The sequence below is a fragment of the Podarcis muralis genome, chromosome 2 (assembly GCF_964188315.1).
Source record: "Podarcis muralis chromosome 2, rPodMur119.hap1.1, whole genome shotgun sequence".
Lineage (NCBI taxonomy): Eukaryota > Metazoa > Chordata > Lepidosauria > Squamata > Lacertidae > Podarcis > Podarcis muralis.
In genome coordinates, this window is record NC_135656.1 from 108,589,655 (window position 1) to 108,611,722 (window position 22,068).

Here is a 22,068-nt window from a genome sequence, read left to right on the forward strand (position 1 = left end):
CAATTCCACCTCTCGACTGCAGGGGTCTCTGGAACCATGTTGCGGTTAGCTGCAGAGTCTATTACAAAGGCCATCTCGGAATTTTCCACTCGGCCCTCCTCAAACACTGCCATACTCGCTGAGACTTGATAAGACTCTTCTCCCTGCTGTTTACCACGGCCACCTGGCTCAGTTCCACGCCTGCCTGTCTTCCCAGGCCTGTTGCCATGGAAACCCGCCTGATTCCCATGGGAAATGTCCTTCACAACATCCTGCCGCGGCTCTCTGCACCGGTGGGGGCAATTACGACGTAAATGCTCTGTTGAATTACAGATGTAACAACGACGAACGGAAAAAGCCTGGACAGTGCATTCAGCTGGCCTGGCTCCGCCCTTACACCCAGAGCTCCCTGTGCCAGCCTTGCCCTCTTTCACCGCCCTCTGCCGCTTTGATTCTTCGTCAATCAAGCGTCCGCTAATATAATCAATCGTAAGATCTTGCGGAGGCATCGTTTCCATCGTTAGAACCAAGTTCTCATAACTCCTGTCCAAAGAACTTAAAAGTGTATAAGCCTTAAGTTCATCAGGGAAGGGCACATTGAGCTGACGCAGCTTACTGAAAATAGTCAGCACCTGGGCAATGTGATCCCTTATCGGTTCCCCTGGCGACAGCTTCTTCTCAAACAGAGAACGTATCACATGAATCTTAGCCCCAGCTGTGGTCCTCTGATGTATTCTAGTCAGAGCAGACCAAATCTGATGACAGGTACGTAAGCCGTCTATATGAGGGAGCTGCGACGCCTCAAGCGCCATCACTACATGGGACATGGCCTTCTTGTCTTTCTTTGCCGCTGCAGTGGCTCTCTCCACGTCTGCGGCTCCTGCATTGGGTCCGGCCACGACTGGATCAGCCTGCGTGCATTCCCACAGCTGCTTTCCCTCCAGCCAATAGTACATGCGCTTATTCCAGTCTTCCCAATTGGAGCCATTGAGCCTTTCGAAGGGAATATTGAAGCTCTCATGGCCCTGTGCCTGAGCAGCAGCCATTCTCCTCCCGTTCTCCCAAGGGGCCCCAAGCTTACTCACAGCTTATCCAGCACCCGTCCGGAGAAACGATTTATCCAGCTGCTCTTCAGCTCTCAGCTCTCAGCACAGGCAGACCTTTCAGCTAGCCGCTTGCCTCAGATTCCGGCCTCCGTCTCCTGCCGTGCTCCGTTGCTCGCAACTTCAAAGCTTCCGTGATAGTTTTACAAGCGGTAATTAAGTACCCATGACCTGTTACGAAATTCGATCTGCAGAGCCTGATCGATGAGCCGTGACCTCTGATTACTTTACGAACGTCAATCAGCAGTTTACAACGGGTCCGGCACACTTCTTCAAAAGCTGCGCCATTGTTGCTCCCTCCAGTTCACGGCTTAGCAGAGTTGGACACAGCGGGAAAACTATCACGTCCTTTGACAAACACACGCAGTCCGGTTTGTCTATTTACAGCTCTTTATTGAAACAGTTCAGCCATCGCTGCTGGCAGCCATTGCAAACATGTCTCTCTCTCAGACACACAGAGAGAAACTGAACAAACAGGGAATAGTCCCGCCCAGCTTCTAAAGCTTCTGTCTCCGCCCAGCTGTTAGCTGACGTCAGCAGGTGACACACACCAGGGAATTTAACCAGATAAATTCTGAACTATAACAATAACATGAGTATCTGCCAATCTGTAATCTCTGGGTGCGTTTCATTTTTCCAGCTCCTTGCTATAAGGGTTCTAGCTGCTGTTATACCATACATAAACAATGATCTTATAACTTTTTAAATTTCTGATGGTAATATACCAAGTGGGGTGTTTTTTTTAAAAGTAATTTTAAATAGTTTCTTAAACTCGTTCTAAATATCATTCCAGTATTTGCCAATGGCTACACAGGTCCACCACGTGTGATAGTATGACCCCTCCTCTTTTTTACATCTCCAACAGGTTGATGTTTTCCCTTTCTACAATTTAGCAAGCTTTTTGGGGGGTAAGATGCCATCTATATACCACTCCCTGCAAGGCCTTTCCCACCTGGCCTAGGGGGCGGGGCCCAGACTCACCCAGCCCTATTTAACATGTATTCTGTAGTTGACCTCCTTTGTAATGTGTTGTTTTGAAATCTTTAAGATAATAGTTTAGTTTTCTGTTACGTTGCTTTGACCGTATACTCTATATTTCACATTTTTCACATTGTTTTATTTACCGTATTTTTCGCTCTATAACACGCACCCGACCATAACACGCATGTAGTTTTTAAGAGGAGGAAAACAAGGAAAAAAATATTCTAAACGAAACAGTGGGTGTATGATTTTTGTGGTTCATTCTGTGGCCACAGACATGTGATCTGATGGTGAGTTTAGGGTAGCCCAATGCAAAAATCCTGAGGATCCATGTGGATCTGTGCTTTGTAACCGCATTTTTGCACCACTGCGGCCCCAGGCAACAGTGAGTGCGTGATTTTTTGGTGCAAACTGTAGCCATGGACATGCTATGTGATCTGATGGTGAATTTGGGGTGACCCAGTGCAAAAATCCTTAGGATCCATGTGGAGCTGTGCTTTGTAACCATGTTTTAAGTTGGGAGGTAAGGAAAGCACTCAAGGGACAAGGAGCACGCGTGGAGTGTGTGGAGAAGGATGCTGCTAATCATGCAGAAGATCGGTTTTAGGGGTGAAGGCTCCTCTCCTCTCCCTCTTTGCTCCTTTAAAGCAAGCAGGCTCTGCTTTTCTTCCTCCTCCCTGGCTCCCCCCCCCCCCAGCTTAGCGAGCTGAAAATCTTTCCTGCTACTTAGCGAGCTGAGTGTTGAGGAGAGAGGGACAGAGAGCCTGCTTGCTTTAAAGGAGCCAACCGGACACTCGTGTAAGCGGCTCCTCTCCTCTCCCGCTTTGCTCCTTTAAAGAAACAGTTGTTGGGCAACAACTCCCATAAGCCTCAGCCCAGATGGTCAAGGTTGATGAGAGGTGTAGTTCAAAAGCTCAAGGGTGGAAAATCTCACCCGTATACAATCCCGTATACAAATAGCCAATTCAATTTCCTAGCTGCCAGCCTTTATGTGGCCAAAATGGAACCCTTCTTCCAAGGAAGAGAGGGAGGTACCAGTAACCTCGAGGCAGCTCCATTGGTTACGTATATCCAATAAATTTTTAGGTGAGGGGGAAAGATAGCCAAAGCCACGCAATGAGAACTGCACATGGTCTGTGGATACAGAAAACTGGCTGTGGGGGTGGGGCGCTGGTTGACAGCAGGAAAGGAAAACTGGAGAGGGATGGATAGCAGTGGAGTGTGCTGGAAAAGGGTAATGTTTTGGATCAGAAGCACTCAGTGCCTCAGCATTTTCATCCATGTCTTTACTGGACAGGCTACTCTGGTGCACCGGAGACAGAGAGAGTACCTTGCCTTCAACTTCTTCTCAATGGCAGCATTCACCTCCCATCATCCACAGCCATAGATGACGATTGCTGAGCCTGATGGGGGTTGTAATTCAGCAACATCTGGAGGGCCAGAGGTCCCCACACTTACCTGCAGGCTCCATCCTAAGACCGAGTTCATCAGAGTTGGGTCCTTGTTGACTAAGAGCCCCGGGGATGATGGGAGTTGCAGTCCAACAACATCTAGGGACCCAAGACTGAATGACGTCGGCTTGTAGGATATATTGTTGCCTAGGCTAAGCAGTCCTGGGTCTTGGGAGGAGGCCACACATACCACCTTGAGTTTCATGATGGAAGAAAGGAAGGATATGGCAGCAGAAAAGTAGAATGTTTCTTAAATAAGGCCCATGGTTGCTTTTTGCTAAGCCCTGCTATAGAGGCCTGCTGGACTCTGCCTCATGTTGGATTTTGGGCAGGGGGAAGTGTGTTGCCAGGATACTTTTTTCATCCTGCTTGCATTCTTTGTGTATAAAGAATGTAAATAATTTTAACTGATTTTAATAGCGTTCTGATACTGCTTTTAACTGCCGAGGGTGGGGCCTTATAGTGAAGGGTGGCAACAAAATAATAATCTGAATACAGTGCTCTGCATTGGGATGCAAAAGGGGCAAGCTAGGATGAGTTTCGTTTGCCTAACTGGGCTCCTAAAATTGTTTCCTATGGTAATGACACACGGCATGAGCCTCACAGAAGTGAGTGAAAAGCAAAATGAAAGCTATTCAATTAGTTAACCTTGACCATAGCAGAAATGCATTTTCCCACCTTCCCTTGAAACAGCCTTGCCCTACAATGCTGTGTCAGAAGCTGTCCATGGCAACGATCCCAGATCTCAGAAGGCAGGCAGTTGGGACGAGTGCTGTGTTGCCCTGTGAGGAACACAAAACGGCACTGGAGGCTGCCATTGTGGGCTCCATTGTGTTCACTGTCACCCCTGATTGCTTGCCTTCTCCACATCCACGCCACATTTAAATCACTCTAGTACCACTTCAGTCAGTCATGGCTTCCCTCAAAGCATTCTGGGAGCTGTAGTGAGTCTGGCTGGCTGCTGCTGTTGCTGCTGCATGTCCCTGTTCACTGTTTCTGTGAGGAAAATACAGGACACTGCAAAAGACACAGGTTGCCATAAGCTAGACAGAGAGTGATCCCTCTCTATACATGTAAATAGACTTCTGTTCAGGAGATTTCTGTATAAAGAACTCTTTATAGAGGGGGAAATGTGGACTAAGTGAGGTTGGAGTGGAACCATGTTTGTTTAAATATGACAATGGAAAATATGCTCTCCATTTAAATTTTTATTAAAATAATTCGTTCAGTTACCCAGAAGAGTCATTAGGCTTTTTTTTGCTGTAAGCTACTTCATACATTGTAAGAAGTAGGTCAGGAAACCCTTGATCCCGCTCCTTAAAATACTGAATGGAATTCCTAAATAAATATGAATGGGCCGGGGCTGCACAAAAATTGTTATTTTGTACTGCAGCCCACATTTCAGAATAACAGATAGGCACCATACTGAAATTTCTGTAACTGCTCCAGAGAGACTTGTTTTTTAAAATGTTTTTATTAAATTCTTGGGTACACCCAGAGTCTCTGTTTTCAAGTCACAGAATCCTTCAAACAAATCAGTCCTATTCAGAGTGAGACAGTACTGTTCTAGGCAGTATGGAGTTGGGGGGGGCGAAGAAAAGTGGGAAGGAAAGCGGGAAAGAAATAAACATTTCATTCATTTCTATAGTATGTGAGCTTTTGTGTCAACGTCAGGTAAACAAGTATTTTATTTTTATTGGCAGTGGGAGAGACCAGAGGGCTCAGGAAAGTGGTTGGTTGCAGGATATTCGTCAAAGCAATGCCCAGTCTCTCTGGTGTTTGAGAGTGACCCCCCCAATGGCTGTTCACACATGCGAGGGAGCCATTGCCTGCTGCTGTCAGCATGTGGCGACCGTGTGTGTGAAGGGACAGAATACCCAAATCCTGTCTGTGAAATCACCCCAGGCTTCAATAATCAACCAGGCCTCAAAACTGTCCAAAACTCCTTTTGTCTTCTAAAAATCCAAAACAGCTCTTCTCTGCTTTTCTCACAAGATGCTGTGGCAAAAGGCAAAATGTTACTTTTAAAGGCTGATGAATAGGCTCTGTCATTGCCAAGAGTACTCAGGCCTGAGAAACGAATCTTATCTCATTTGGTTGCAACATCTTGGACATGCTGAACCACCAGGGCTCCTCGACCCACCCCCTCGGCTTCTCATTCCCCCTTTCCTGGGAAGAGTCCAGAAAGCCCTTGTAGTAATCTAGGTGTAGCGGCATCCCACCGCTGCCACCATGTAGTAATCTACGCCCCCAGCTGCCTGCCCCTCCCTCACCTGTCCCTGCTCTCCGGCCCGACTAGGCTTCTTGAGCAGGGCTGGCAGGCGTATTTACTTTTACAACACAGAACCAAATCGACCCGGTAGGGCTGCCACCACTCCATCTGTTCCCGGGGATCCAGAACCACAACCCAGGGAGAAGGCTGTGACCCGTTATCACTGGCTATCCCCACTCCACAAGTTGTATTTACAGACTTGCAGGCAGAAATTCTACGGTAGAGCGTAACCAAGCGTAAGGCTAGGACTTAGCTATCCCCCCGGAAAGGCACATAAACCAAACAGGTTCTTCTTTAAAAATTTATTTTAAAAAAATAACAGAAAACATGCTAAAACAGCAGGCACATCTTTTGAAACTTACAGATAAGAAAATAAAGACGTTGTATAGTCTAGCTAACTTACATACTCACAAAGTCAAACACAAATAGGATAGTCAGAGTCCTTTCAAGAGTCCGCAAATTGAAGGCTTTCGTAGATCTCCATTTCAAAAGACGAAATGGCGGCTATTAGGTGGAACATCACAGCCGGGCATCTTTGCGGATTGCAGTGAGCAATGGCAGAGAGCAACTTCTCAAACAATTCCCTGATCTTTTATCCACAATTCGCACTTGGCGTCGTAACTCTCAAGCCAATCGTAAGTCTTAATTAATTTTTAAACTCACCAATAACCGGCTTGCTAGTCAATCAATCTACCCCTTGGCAGCTGGGTCAATTTAGAATGCAGAACCCAAATCAAAGAGTTTACTCCCTTCCTTAGAAACTATCCAGATCCCCATTCCCAAGCAGTTCAAGGACAGATAACATCGTTGGGGGGGGGGGATGTTCACACCCTGAGACCCAGGTGTCAAGCATTTCATTAAATCAAGGCTTCCTTTATTCCAATAAACCTTTCACGCCAAGGAGCCAGCTAGTCTAGAGTTTAAAGAAACACAACTTCTTTCCCAGGGTCCTTGTGGCTGATAAAGTTCCCACAAGGCCTCACTCTTTTTACTTGACCAAGGAATGATTTCTAAACAGTACCAACTTTACTACAGCCCTAAAAAACTGTTTGTGAATCCCCCCCCCCAGCCAGGCCTCGGCGTACGCATTTTAAAAACTGCATTTCCCTCTAAGACAAAAAGCATGAGCTAAGCAGTCCTCTCTGTAACAAAAACGCTGTAACAAACCCATAGCTGAGAACAGTAAAGCTTTTCGCTTCCCAGATCCAAGATAACCTTGTCCTGGTACATTGATTTGCAACATACTTCCGGGAACAGAGCCAGAGAACGAAAAGCAACATTTCTATGTAAGAATCTGTGAAGGGGGAGAGGAAAAAAGGGGTTTGAAAAAAGGATAAAACCTGCTTGTAAAATGTTTTCGGTGCAGCCTGTCTTTTGTGAACTGAATCACACAGGTGCCTCTGCCCCCCCGGATGGCAGAATAAAACGCTCTTTCTCTGGATTTACCCCTTGGTGTTGTTTGGCTCCTTTTGTCTCTGCTCGGGTGCAACAATTATTCCTACCCATGGATTAAAAAGGCTACACAATAGTCCCAAGACAGCTTTCTGTTCATGCTCAGAGGAACTCATGCGGCAGGACTCCTGGAAAAGGAGGAGAAAGGAGGAGAGAACTGGAAAGGGGTATATATGCTTGTGCACAGGAAGGACTGTGAACTTAGTGCATGCTTTTTGTGACTTATCACACTTGCTCCTTCTACCAGTTCATGGATGGTAGAAATAAAAAGTCTTTCTCCGAAACTATTCCTTGAGTGTCTGTTGACTCCCATTTCCCTTTCCCAGACACAATATTTTTCCCACCCGAGGGCAAAGCCTCATAAGGCTACATGTGTTTCTAAAATCCCAGGAGGCAGTGACCCAAATCTGGACCACGACAAGGGGATGGCAGATCTTTAGCTAGGGACTGACCTGTGGGAATGTTTAGAAAGGCAGGAGAGGATATATTATTTGATGATATCCATACTAACCTTCGTTAACAAGTTCTATACCTTAGCATAATTCAAACATTCTCCTTTTCAAATTTGCACAGCGGTACGCTTCTTGCAGGCTCATCTGAGCCTCACTATTTAAGATTCCTGATAAGATCCCTTGTTATCCCTCTTTAAAAGTGTTGACACGACAATCTTATTAAAATCAATATACAGGTAGTTTATTCATTTTCATTCAGTTCACAATTAAGTTACAAAGGCTTAAGTTACAAAAGTATATCTATATCTATATCTATACATAAACTATAATCTAAGGGAGTTAGTCCCAAGTGACTGCGACTTAGCAGTCACTTCTCCTAACACATAGAAAAAAACAAAATGGAGAAGGAAGAATGAAGCACATGGAGGAGGTGTGCTCCACCACCCAGAATAGGCCACACCTATTTCAAGTCACATGTAGAGGAAGCGCTTGTCCCAGCTCAGGAGGAAAGAGGAAGTTTTCTCCTGGGTGGCACAAAGCATCCCCTAGCATGTCCACTCTAGGAATGTTGTACCTGACTGCTACGAATTTCATATCCCACAGACCCAAGCTCCTCCTGCCCACTGACCAGAAAATGTCCCCCACCAAAAAAGCCCACCCTGAGATTCCTTCTTCTTTCGCTCTCCAATTTTATAAAGGCAAACTCCTATTATGCAAGAAATTGCTTAATAAAAAATTGTGGTGTTGCCCTCATTGTGAATAAGTGAGGTTCATAGACACAGAATGAAAGAGTTGGAGGGGCTAAGTGGGTCATCTAGTCGAACCCCCTGCAATGCAGGAATCTTTTTGACAAGGTGGGGCTCGAACCCACAACCCCGAGAGTCTCATGCTCTACCAACTGAGTTATCCCAGGACTCGGATCAAATTCAGCTGGTAGAATTGCAATGAATCGGGAGCAAAGATTTTGTATGAATATATTGTCAGTATCTCAGCTCACAGTCAGAGGTAACTGGCCTCCCCCGAGGCGAACTGAGTGAGATACTTGTTTACCTTCCGTCTGCGTCTCCCGGCAGACTAGGTCGTAAACCGGCGATTCTCCTCATTAGACATGAGAAGAACACACCCTCTGCTTCTCTCTCCTTGCTTTCCGCCCCAGGAGGGGAAATGAGACAGACAGGAGTCTATTTACATGTCTTTTTATTCCTGTCATTCAGCAGTACATGGAAATGTGACTGCACCCTTCAGACTCCATCAGAAGAGTCACTGCTCCGCCCCTGCACTTCTAGCACAGGTCAGATGACATTCTGAGCTAACATCCGGTGCTCAGTGCAGAGAAAAGACTGCCCCTTTTCTCCAACAGTACACCTGCAGACAACAACATCCTGTTTTGCTTTCCAGCCACCTGCTGCTGGCTTTTGCATTGCTGCTTTTTCCTGACAACCTCCCCCAAAAGCATCAATGGGCAAAACATGATCCAGAGAAGAAAACAAACAGTTGTTATACATATAACAGTCCCCTGTTGTTTCAGTTCCACCCCTGGAACTCCTCACCACTGGTTTCACCAGTGTACCTCTCTGGTTGTCTGGCTTCCAAGGAATGAGTGCTTCTGCATTACCTTGGCTAGCTACTCTCTGTTGTGTCTTTGTCTCTGACTTAGACACTGCTTCAACCTGTCCTCGGTTGTTTACAACAGAACACATGCAACAGCTAAGTTAGCAAACTCTTTTGAGTACCTCTTTGGTGGTACACCCTTTGTAATTCTCTCAGACCTGCGTATGAGGTGCTGATCATCTGTGCTCACTGGTTCATCCTCTGGACTTTGTTGAGAACCAGATGCAATGGCAAACAGTGGTTCTTCCTTCACCTGTGAAGGTCTACCCATTGTGTGAGATTTTCTCTCAATGACTGTTACAACTGAACTCTCGGAGCTATCACTGTCATCGTCAGTACCACTGTAATCTGTGACATCAGAAAAATCATCATCTGAATCGTCACCTGTGGGAAATGTGTTCTATAACCCGCTCTTTTTCTGGAGCACTCTCTATAAACTTTGTGAGAATCACCTGACCAGATTCAGACAAAATTACTCTGTAGAGACCCTTTTCATAACCCACAAAAATGCCTCTGGCATTCTTCACTCCACCTGGAGCTTCTGTTCTCACATGAGACCCGAAAACCTTAAAATAGGCAACAGAAGGTTTTCTATGGAACAGCTTCTCAAAAGGAGAACATCCCAACTCTGTTGAGACCTTTCTCAACCACACGTGAAGATAGGACGCTAGTGATTCGGCCCAATATTCATGTGGCAAATGTGAACTCAGCAATTGCGCATGCATCCCCTTTTGCAATTCTTTGTTCACTCTCACACAGACCCCTCTGTTCCATGCTTCGGCTGAAACAGCAACTTTGTGGTCTATCCCTTTTCCATCCAGGAACTTCTGAAACTTCTGTAACAGAAAAACTTGTTTGTCATCTGTGAAGAGACAATCAATGTTAGCATCATGCATATTTTTAACCTTGTCACAAAACTCCCGAAACCTCTCTAAGGTCTCTTGTGGTTTCTGCATCACAAAAACCCAATAATAATTTGTAAAACAATCAACACACACAAGGAAATATTTTGCACCGCCTCTAGATGGTTCTAGAGGACCAATCACATCAGCAAACACCCGCTGAAATGCTCTGACGACCTTCTTGGTCACTTTCCTGGTGTCCTTGTTGGTCACACCTGCAAGAGAAATTTCGTTAGAATCAGAAGAATTACATTTCATGTAATCACTTTGATCAAAAGTCAACAAATACAGTCCATCTTTCTCTCTGGCAGTAAGATACAGTTCTCCATCTTTGTAGATCTTGCAGCTTTTAGCATCATAGGACAGTTTCAGTCCTTTCTTTGCAATCTGCGACACACTCAGCAGATTAAAACTCAGTTCTGGAACCAGGTAAACATCGCTTATTGTCAAGTTCAGACTCTCAAGATACACAGTCCCAATCCCGGTCGCTTCCAACTCTTGACTGTTGGCTTGTTTCACAGTGAAGCTTTGCTTCTTAAACGTCGAAAACAGTTCTCGGTGCGGGCACATATGTTTTGTACATCCCGTGTCGATAATGAATGCGTTCCCAACATCTGGCGTGGTTCCTTTCGCCATCATAGCCTTTGCAGGTTTCATCTGGCACTTGGTACGGCTTTTGCTTGACGCCTCAGGCTTCGTAGAGCTGTTCTTGGCTCCTCTTGACTGGCGCGGCTTTCTACAGTTCCGCTGTAGATGCCAAGTCTGTCCACAATTGTAGCATCGGATGGTGCTCAATGCTACAGCATTCTCTCCAGTAGCATCAGCAGTGGGGAGATTTGAACTCTGTTCTTCCCTCCCCCTGTCCTTCACTTCCAGTGCAGCAAGTCTGTCGTGTTCATTAAGAACCACCGCACACACTCTCTCCGAAGTCAGGTCTGCCGCAGGTAGGGAACCAAGCTGACTGGCAACAACTTTGTAAGTCCGATTCAGGCTGTTTATCATCATGAAGCAAAACACTTCCTCCTGTAGACGGAAATTGCGTTCCACCATCTGTTGACGCAGAAATTTCATTTCTGTCAGGTGCGCTTGGACATCTCCATCAGGCGCAAGTCTCAGATTGGTCAACTTCTCAAAATACAGCAACGCTGAAGAACCAGCATCTCTCTGATGCGTTGTACGCAGCGTATCCCAAACCTCTTTCGCATTTTCTAAATGCTGAATATGCACCAATTGATCATCTGAGACACACAAAATTATAGCAGTCCTGGCCCTCACGTTCTGTGATTCCCAACCTCTGGTTGGTGCTGCAGGGATGGGGTTTTCAATTACATCAAAAAGCCTCTGATTCTGCAGCAGGGCCTTCATCTTTACAGACCAAGATGAATAATTGTCATTAGTTAAGGGAGGTGGGTAAGGCAGCGCTCTCCCCTTCTTGGCATCCATCTTGAAGCCAAGCCTCTCTCTCACTTTCCAGCCTTGCTAAAACTCCCATAGCCTTTTGCTGGGTTGTTTACCGCCCCTCCAGGCAAACTGCAAGCTGTTTCTCAGACCTTGCACAGCATCGGAAACATAGTCAAAACAAACTTTCGCTTCCCAGGCTCACTCTCAGAGCCATCTGCGCAGCCAGTAAAGTCACTGAAGAGTCACTGCTCCGCCCCTGCACTTCTAGCACAGGTCAGATGACACTCTGAGCTAACATCCGGTGCTCAGTACAGTACCTCAAGTTATTCTGATGCTCCCAAATGCACTGGTACAAATAATTTTTCAGATTGAAAAAGTGGTATAATTACTTCTGTTATTATTATTCTCCAGGCAATTTGGATGACTTCCAGCAAAATATAAAAACATAATAAGACATCAGACATTAAAAACTTTCTGATTCTGCTTCTTTGACAGAAGCCGACAGGGAACCAGGCAGAGGGCCTTCTTGGTAGTCGCACCCACTCTGGAATGCTCTCCTGTCAGATGTCAAGGAAATAAGCATCTATCTGACTTTTATAAGACATCTGAAGGCAGCCCTGTATGGAGAAGTTTTAATGTTTGATGTTTCATTGGTTTTTTAAAAATATTCTGTTGGGAGCTGCCCTAGTAGCTGGGGAAACCCAGCCAGATGAGCGGGTATAAATAATGTGGTTGTAATATTAATATTATTATGCTTACTTGAATAAGGTTTCCTGGAAGCCGCCGGAGGGGAGAGATGTTCTTGGGCTCCTCGCAGGCTTGGCCACCATGAGGAAAGTGCTGAGATTCCTGCATTAGACTAGATGACTCTCAGGGTCCCCTTCCACCTCTACGTTTCTATGATTCTAACAGGGTGCGGGACTGGATGGGCTTGATCAAACTACAGGGCTCTTCATGTGATCTGTGTGTGCATGTAGATGAACGTTTTTCTGTTTGTTTGTTTATTTGTTTGTGTGTGTGTGTTGAGAGAGAGAGAGAGAGAGAGAGAACCTTCAGGGAGAGGCCCCAACTCTTATTTGCAACCAGGATGAAGGAGCTGCAATACCCCCACACTTGACCCACCGCTTCCCTGCCTGCTCTCTCTCCACCCCCAACCCTAATTATGGGTATTGCATTGCCCCCCCAAAGCTTGCTGCACCCCAAGGCGCTTTGCACTCAGTGGATTCCTTGCAGGACAAGGGTAGTGCATGACGGCAGAGAGGGCGGGTCAGCTGTTCTACTTAAGCCGGGGCCCCTTTCCCAGGTCAGTATGGAGCAGCCCCACCTTCTCTCTCTCTCTCTCTCTCTGGCAGCTTGCACTCTCTGCCTTTAACCCTTAAGGCAACGGGCATCTGTTCCCTATATTCGAAGCCCAGGTTCCCTCCCTTCCCTCCCCATTGGCTGGGTATTGCAATTATCCCGCCCCCAGAAATATCCTGCCTCCCTGGCGGGGGCTCCCGTTCCCGCCCCCGCTGCCCAGGGTCGCTGCCACCATCGCCAGGATTTCGGGTGAGTGCAAAGCCAGCGGCGGGGAAGGAGGGAAGGGGCTTGGCAAGGGGTGGGGGGTCCAGGATGAGAAGCCCCGGGACGGGGAGAAGAGAAGGGAGGAAAGGGAGCTGTTTCTCTTAATGGGGCCTTGAAGGGGGGGAGGGGTTTCCACTGTGGAAAGAGAGAAGCTTCCTCCTGCCTTGATCTGGTGCAAAGGGAGTTGCAGGGAAGGAGGCGGGAAAGGGGAGAGGGTTGGGTATTGCAGACCAGCCTCGCCATAGTAGTAATAATAGTAATAATAATCTGATATTTATACCCCGCCCATTTTCTGGATTTCACCAGCCACTCTGTGCGGCTTCCAACAAAATAAGAAACTCCAAACATCCAAGTCTTCCGTTTTGTAGAGGAGATGGGGACATGGATTGCTGGATGGCAGAGGGAAAAAGAGGAAAAGATGGGGAGGAAAACAAAGGCAGGGGGGTCCTGGCAGGAAGAAGGAAGGGGGGAGGCCTCCTCCAAAGAGCTCTTTGTTCTTGAACTCCTTGCATAAAGTAGTGGGGGCAGGTTTGATGAGGCCCTAAGCTACTGGAGGTCATGGGGCCCTTCATATGTCCAGCTGTCTTTTGTCAACAACGAATTGTCACTGTTTTTTGTGTTGAATATAGGCTGTGTGGTAATTTATGGACCTAATAGGTATCTCAAACCATTTGCACATAACAGAGTATGTGCATAATACAATTATGAAGTATATTAAAAGTTAAATAATTATTAAGCTCTAACTTAAAATGATTTTTTTAGTCATAACAAACTTAATAATGCAAACACATTATGGCATTTGGCAATAACAAAAGTTCCTTTAGAAACACAATTTACAAAGACTCCTAATCTAGTCCTAGAAACTTGCTATAATAATAGGTGTGAATATATGATGCAAACTACTAATAATTATAAATAGCATTATTTACATGAAATTAATTGTTATAACCTGTACAATGCAATTGTAGTTAATACAAGGCAATTTTTATATAAGTATCAATATTACCATAATAGTCCACATTCTTCATTGGGAAAGCAGATCTTTGTACCCTGTTACACTTAGTGAGTGTAAAAGACAGTATTTCTAGTAATATGTCGCATTTATTAATAATAGCAATACTATACACACCTGTACATAAAAGTTATTTTACAGGCCTTATTGTATTACTGCATCTACCCAATACCCATTCAACTGTATAATTTTATCATGATTCATTGTGTACTGTGTATACAAACAGTACACAAACATGATCTAAATTACAATACTTTCCTTCTTGCCTTTGCCAAAGGAAAGTCACTCATGATATCATCAAATGATAAACTGCTTAACTTGTCACTTTCTATGTACATGAGGCTGAAGTAACATACCCGTATTTTTCGCTCTATAAGACGCACCAGACCACAAGACGCACCTAGTTTTTGGAGGAGGAAAATAAGAAAAAAAATATTCTGAATCTCAGAAGGCAGAACAGCAAGAGGGATCGCTGTGCAGTGAAAGCAGCAATCCCACTTGGTGTTCTGGCTTCCGGGATAGCTGCGCTGCCTGCATTCGCTCCATAGGACTAACACACATTTCCCCTTACTTTTTAGGAGGGAAAAAGTGAGTCTTATAGAGCAAAAAATATGGTAATTTATCTTGAGACATTGTTGTTCTAAATTCATTACAAATGGCAATTTGCAATCATCATTCAAAGGAACATTCTCAGAATTGCTTCTACATTAGGGAATGCTGACTGGACATTGTTGTTGTTTATTCGCTTAGTCATGTCTGACTCTTTGTGACCCCATGGACGAGAAGCACGCCAGGCACTCCTGTTTTCCACTGCCTCCTGCAGTTTGGTCAAACTCATGTTAGTAGCTTTGAGAGCACTGTCCAACCATCTTGTCCTCTGCATATATCGTCCACCTAGCCTAGGTGGCGAGGCCCAGACTCACCCAGCCCAATCTTATGTTTCTTTCAACTTCATTATGAATCATTATAGGTAAAACTTTTGTTGATACAGAGCTCACTTTTAGGGAGCAGCTAGTCACTTCTTTATAAACAAACCCAAATATATTGACACAATTTACTTTAAAAGCAGATTTCAGAACAGAGGTAAACAAAAACTTTTTTTTAAAAAAAAGACTTTTTTTAACTTTACAAAACAAATGTTCTCAGTCCATGATTTGCTTTTCATATGTATAAAAATGTTCATTTCCTGGCCCACCTCCCATCACTGTGGGGAGAGCCTGGAGAACGGGATAAGAATGCAGGGTCGGCCTGACATCCATCTGTTCTCTGGCTCTGACAGCAGCCATCCAGGCTGTTCACACATGCAAGGGAGCCATTGCCTGCTGCAGTCAACATGTCTCAACCGTGTGCGTCTAAACTCCTAGGAGGCAGAGACCCAAATCTGGACCGCGACAAGGGGATGGCAGATCTCTAGCTAGGGACTGACCTGTGGGAATGTTTAGAAAGGCAGGAGAGGATATATTACTTGATGATATCCTTACTAACTTGCTTTAGCAAGTTCTATATCTTAGCATAATTCAAACATTCTCCTTTTCAAATTTGCACAGCAGTAAGGTTGTTGCAGGCCCATCTGAGCCTCGATATTTAAGATTCCCGATAAGATCCCTTGTTATCCCTCTTTAGAAGTGTAGACACGACAATCTTCTTAAAATCAATATAAAAGTAGTTTATTCATTTTCATTCAGTTCACAATTAGATTTCTGAAGGCAGGCTTAAGTTACAAAAGTATATCTATATCTATACATAAACTATAATCTAAGGGAGTTAGTCCCAAGTGACTGCGACTGAGCAGTCACTTCTCCTAACACATAGAAAAAAACAAAATGGAGAAGGAAGAATGAAGCACATGGAGGAGGTGTGCTCCTCCACCCAGAATAGGCCACACCTATTTCAAGTCACATGTAGAGGAAGCGCTTGTCCCAGCTCAGGAGGAAAGAGGAAGTTTTCTCCTGGGTGGCACAAAGCATCCCCAATCACAGTGTTTTTCAACCACTGTTCCGCGGCACACTAGTGTGCCGCGAGATGTTGCCTGGTGTGCCGTGGGAAAAATTTGAAAGATTTAAAAATAATGTATTTTATAATTTTTCATATTTCTGTTTACTTACTATTTCATAATAAAGTAATTATAAAATACTTTCTTTGTGTTTATTTGATTCCTATTCAAGAGAATTACTTTATATATAGTCAATATAGGCACAAATTTTTTAACATTTTCTAATGGTGGTGTGCCGCGTGATTTTTTTAATGAAACAAGTGTGCCTTTGCCCAAAAAAGGCTGAAAAACACTGCCCTAGCATGTCCACTCTAGGAATGTTGTACCTGACTGCTACGAATTTCATATCCCACAGACCCAAGCTCCTCCTGCCCACTGAACAAGAAAGTCATGTCCCCCACAAAAAAGCCCACCCTGAGATTCCTTCTCCTTTTGCTCTCCAATTTTACAAAGGCAAACTCCTATTATGCAAGAAATTGCTTTAAAAAATTGTAGTGGTTCCCTCATTGTGAATAAGTGAGGTTCATAGACTACAGACATTAAAAACTTCCCGATTCTGCTTCTTTGACAGAAGCCGACAAATTTAGTTTAGATGCTCTATATCAACTCAATGACAGGGAACCAGGCAGAGGGCCTTCTTGGTAGTGGCACCCGCTCTGTGGAACGCTCTCCCGTCAGATGTCAATGAAATAAGCATCTATCTGACTTTTATAAGACATCTGAAGGCATCCCTATATGTTTCATTGGTTTTTTAAAAATATTCTGTTGGGAGCTGCCCTAGTGCCTGGGGAAACCCAGCCAGATGAGCGGGTATAAATAATGTTATAATATTATTATTATAATGTATTATTATTATTATTATGACACCCAACTCTATCTGTTGATGGATGGCCATCCTGACTCGGCCCCAGACACACTGATCAGATTTTTGGAAGCTGTGGCTGGATGGTTACGCGGGAGCTGGTTGAAGTTAAATCCTTCGAAGACTCAGGTCCTTTGACTGAGTTGGGATGATAGGGGATTGGGGGGGCAACTCCCATCTCTTGCGGGGGCGCAATTAGTGCCAGCACCGTCCGTTAAGAGTTTGGGTGTAATCTTTGACACCTTTCCATGGAGGTGCAGGTTGCAGCTATAACAAAGGCGGCATTTTTTCATTTCCGCCAAGCTAAGCAGTTGACTCCTTACCTCTCTCGCCCTGACCTATCCACTGTGATCCATGCAACGGTCACCTCCAGACTGGATTTTGGTAACTTGCTCTACATGGGGCTGCCCTTGAGACTGACCCCGAAAGTCCAGCGGGTGCAGAATGCCGCAGCGAGACTCCTTACGGGGTCCTCCCTGTGGGATCACATTCACCCGGTACTATACCAGTTGCACTGGCTCCCGGTGGAGTACAGGATCAGGTTTAAGGTGTTGGTTTTAATCTTTAAAGGCCTATACAGCCTAGGACACTCGTACCTACGGGACCACCTCTCCACCAAGGAGGAACTTACAATCTTCAAACAAAAACATCTTGGAGGTCCCAGGCCACAGAGAAGTTAGGCGGGCCTCAACCAGAACCAGGGCTTTTTCGGCTGTGGCTCCGATCTGGTGCAACACTCTGGGCTAGGGCCCTGCGGGACTTGACATCTTTCCGCAGGGTCTGCTAGACAGAACTGTTCTACCAGGCCATTGACCAAGGCACAGCCTGACCCCCTCCCTTGGCAATCCTCACAGAACTCTAACCCAATGGTTGCCATTAATCTGATGTGAACTGATTTTATAATGAAATGATTTTAGAATGTTGTATCATTTTACTGTTGTTAGCCGCTCTGAGCCCAGCTTCGGCTGGGGAGGGCGGGATATAAATAAAATTTTATTGTTATTATTTTTATTATTATGCTTAATTGAATAGCAGTTCCCGGAAGCCGCTGGAGGGTAGAGATGCTCTTGGGCTCCCATCCTCCTTGCAGGCTTGGCCACCGTGAGGAGACAGTGCTGAGATTCCTGCATTGCAGGGGGTTGGACTAGATGACTCTCAGGGTCCCCTTCCATCTCAACGATTCTATGATTCTAACAGGGTGCGGGACTAGATGGGCTTGATCAAACTACAGGGCTCTTCATGTGATCTGTGTGTGAGAGAGAGAGGGAGAAAGAGCGTACCTTCAGAGAGAGGCCACGTCTCTTCTTTGCAAGGAGGATGAATAAGCTGCAACCTCCCCCCCTGCGGCTTCCCTCCCTGCTCTCTCTCCACCCCCAACCCCAGTTATGGGTATTGCATTGCATTGCACAACCCCGCCGCCCAAAGCTTGCTGCACCCTGAGGCGCTTTGCACTCACCGGATTCCTTGCAGGACAAGGACAGTGCAGGACGGCAGAGGGGGCGGGTCAGCTGTTCTGCTTAAGCCGCGCCCCCTTTCCCAAGTCAGTATCGAGCAGCAGCACCCTCCACTCTAGCAGCTTGCACTCTCTGGCTTTAACCCTTAAAGCACGGAGCATCTGTTCCCTGTACTCGAAGCCAAGGTTCCCTCCCTTCTCTCCCCATTGGCTGGGTACTGCAAGGCTTTCCCCTTACAATTATCCCCCGGAGATATCCTGCCTCCCAGGCGGGGGCTCCCATTCCCGCCCCCGCTGCTCAGGGTCGCTGCTGCTGCCAGGATTTCGGGTGAGTGCAAAGGCAGCGGCGGGGAAGGAGGGAAGGGGCTTGGCAAGGGGTGGGGGGTCCAGGATGAGAAGCCCCGGGACGGGGAGAAGAAGAGAAGGGAGGAAAGGGAGCTGTTTCTCTTAATGGGGCCTTGAAGGTGGAGGGGGGAGGGGTTTCCACTGTGGAAAGAGAGAAGCTTCCTCCTGCCTTGATCTGGTGCAAAGGGAGTTGCAGGGAAGGAGGCGGGAAAGGGGAGAGGGTTGGGTATTGCAGCCCAGCCTCGCCATAGTAGTAATAATAATAATAATACTATGATATTTATACCCCGCCCATTTTCTGGGTTTCACCAGCCACTCTGAGCGGCTTCCAACAAAATAAGAAACACCAAAAACATCCAAACATCCAAGTCTTCCGTTTTGTAGAGGAGATGGGGACATGGATTGCTGGATGGCAGAGGGAGAAAGAGGAAAAGATGGGGAGGAAAATAAGGGCAGGGGGGGCCTGGCAGGAAGAAGGAAGGGCTGAGGCCTCCTCCAAAGAGCTCTTTGTTCCTTGCACTCCTTGCATAAAGCAGTGGGAGCAGGTTTGATGAGGCCCTAAGCTACTGGAGGTCATGGGGCCCTTTATATGTCCAGCTGTCCTTTGTCAACAACAAATTGTCGCTGTTTTTTGTGTTGAATATAGGCCGTATGGTAATTTATGGACCTAATAGGTATCTCAAACCATTTGCACATAACAGAGTATGTATTTTCTCAAGGTAATTGTTGAACTGAAATACAATTATGAAGTATATTAATAGTGAAATAATTATTAAGCTCTAACTTAAAATGATTTTGTTATTCATAACAAACTTAATATTGCAAACACATTGGCATTTGGCAATAACAAAAGTTCCTTTAGAAACACAATTTACAAAGACTCCTAATCTAGTCCTAGAAACTTGCTATAATAATAGGTGTAAATATATGATGCAAACTACTAATAATTATAAATAGCATTATTAATATGAAATTAAGTGTTATAACCTGTACAATGCAATTGTAGTTAATACAATGCATTTTTAATATCAGTACTGTATCAATATTACCATAATAGTCCACATTCTTCATTGGGACAGCAGACCTTTGTACCCTGTTACACTTAGTGAGTGTAAAAGACAGTATTTCTAGTAATATGTCGCAATTTTAAATAATACCAATACTATACACACCTGTACATAAAAATTATTTTACAGGACTAATTGTATTAATTCATCTACCCAATACCCATTCAGCTGTATAATTTTATCATGATTCATTGTGTACTGTGTATACAAACAGTACACAAACATGATCTAAATTACAATACTTTCCTTCTTGCCTTTGCCAAAGCAAAGTCACTCATGATATCATCAAATGATAAACTGCTTAGCTTGTCACTTTCTATGTACATGAGGCTGAGGTAACATAATTTATCTTGAGACATTGTTGTTCCAAATTCATTTTTTATCCTCTTCAGCTGAGAAACGGATCTTTACAAATGGCAATTTGCAATCATCCTTCAAAGGAACATTCTCAGAATTGCTTCTACATTAGGGAATGCTGATTGGACATCGTTGTTGTTGTTTAGTCACTTAGTCGTGTCCGACTCTTTGTGACCCCATGGACCTTAGCACGCCAGGCACTCCAGTTTTCCACTGCCTCCTGCAGTTTGGTCAAACTCATGTTAGTAGCTTTGAGAGCACTGTCCAACCATCTCGTCCTCTGCATATAAGTTAAATAAGCAAGGAGACAATATACAGCCTTGTCGTACTCCTTTCCCAATTTTGAGCCAATCAGTTGTTCCATATCCAGTTCTAACTGTTGCTTCTTGTCCCACATAGAGATTTCTCAGGAGACAGATGAGGTGGTCAGGCACTCCCATTTCTTTAAGAACTTGCCATAGTTTGCTGTGGTCCACAAAGTCAAAGGCTTTTGCGTAGTCAATGAAGCAGAAGTAGATGATTTTCTGGAACTCTCTAGCTTTCTCCATAATCCAGCGCATGTTTGCAATTTGGTCTCTGGGTCCTCTGCCCCTTCAAAATCCAGCTTCCACTTAATAATAATAATAATAATAATAATAATAATAATAATAATATCTTTATTGTCATTACCCCCTCTTGGGGACAACGAAATTACTTGACTGCTCCATAAAAACCCTAATTAAAACAATACAGTATAGTACAGCAAGGAAGATTAGATGACTTTCAAAGTCCAGGCTTTCCATTCAGGGCCGAGATCGCTCTGGAGAAGAAGCTGTTCTTCAGACGGCTCGTTCTTGTCTTCATCGTCCTGTATCTCCGTTTCGACGGCAGGAGCTCGAAGAGACAGTGAACAGGATGCGATGGATCTTTTACTATGTCCAGTGCCTTCCTATGGCACCTTGTGGCATAAATCTGCTCTAAGGTGGAGAGTGGGCAGCCAACAATGCTCTCTGCTGCCTTAACAACTCTGCAGAACCCCATCCTGTCCTGGGTAGTACAGTTTCCGTACCACACACTTCTGGGAGTTCTCAGTCTACATACTGCTTAAGCCTGCCTTGTAGAATTTTAAGCATAACCTTGCTAGCGTATGAAATGAGCACAATTGTGCGGTAGTTGGATCATTCTTAGGCGCTGCCCTTCTTTGGGATTGCGTTGTAGACTGATCTTCTCCAATCCTCTGGCCACTGCTGAGTTTTCTAAACTTGCTGGCATATTGAGTATAGCACCTTAACAGTATCATCTTTTAAGATTTTAAATAGTTCCACTGGAATGTCATCACTTCCACTGGCCTTGTTATTTGCAGTGCTTTCTAAGGCCCGTTTGACTTCACTCTCCAGGATGTCTGGCTCAAGGTCAGTAACCACACTATCTGGGGTGTATGGGACATCCATATCTTCCTGGTATAATTCCTCTGTGTATTCTTGCCACCTCTTCTTGATGTCTTCTGCTTCTGCTAGGTCCTTACCGCTTTTGTCCTTTATTATGGTAATCTTTGCACAAAATGTTCCTTTCATATCTCCAATTTTCTTGAACAGATCTCTGGTTTTTCCCATTCTATTGTTTCCCTCTATTTCTTTGCACTGTTCATTTAAGAAGTTCCTCTTTTCTCTCCTTGCTATTCGTTGGAAGTCTTTAACTATCTCCCTTGCATTTTGCTTGCCTTCTGTCCCCCGCGGTTTGTAAGGCCTCATTGGACAACCACTTTGCTTTCTTGCATTTCCTTTTCATTGGGATTGTTTTCATTGCTGCCTCCTGTATGATGTTCCGAGCCTC

General features: G+C 45.0%; 2 protein-coding genes across 2 annotated transcripts in view; both read left to right on the forward strand.

The window, feature by feature from the left end:
• LOC114589836 (uncharacterized) overlaps window positions 1-22,068 on the forward strand; it is a 246,617-nt gene that overhangs the window by 90,685 nt on the left and 133,864 nt on the right. The gene's annotated exons all lie outside the window — the stretch shown is intronic.
• LOC114589838 (uncharacterized) overlaps window positions 18,701-22,068 on the forward strand; it is a 30,834-nt gene continuing 27,466 nt past the window's right edge. The window contains exon 1 of the mRNA XM_077920748.1: window positions 18,701-18,815. The gene's annotated coding sequence lies outside the window, so the exon portion shown is untranslated. The remainder of the gene's footprint in view (window positions 18,816-22,068) is intronic.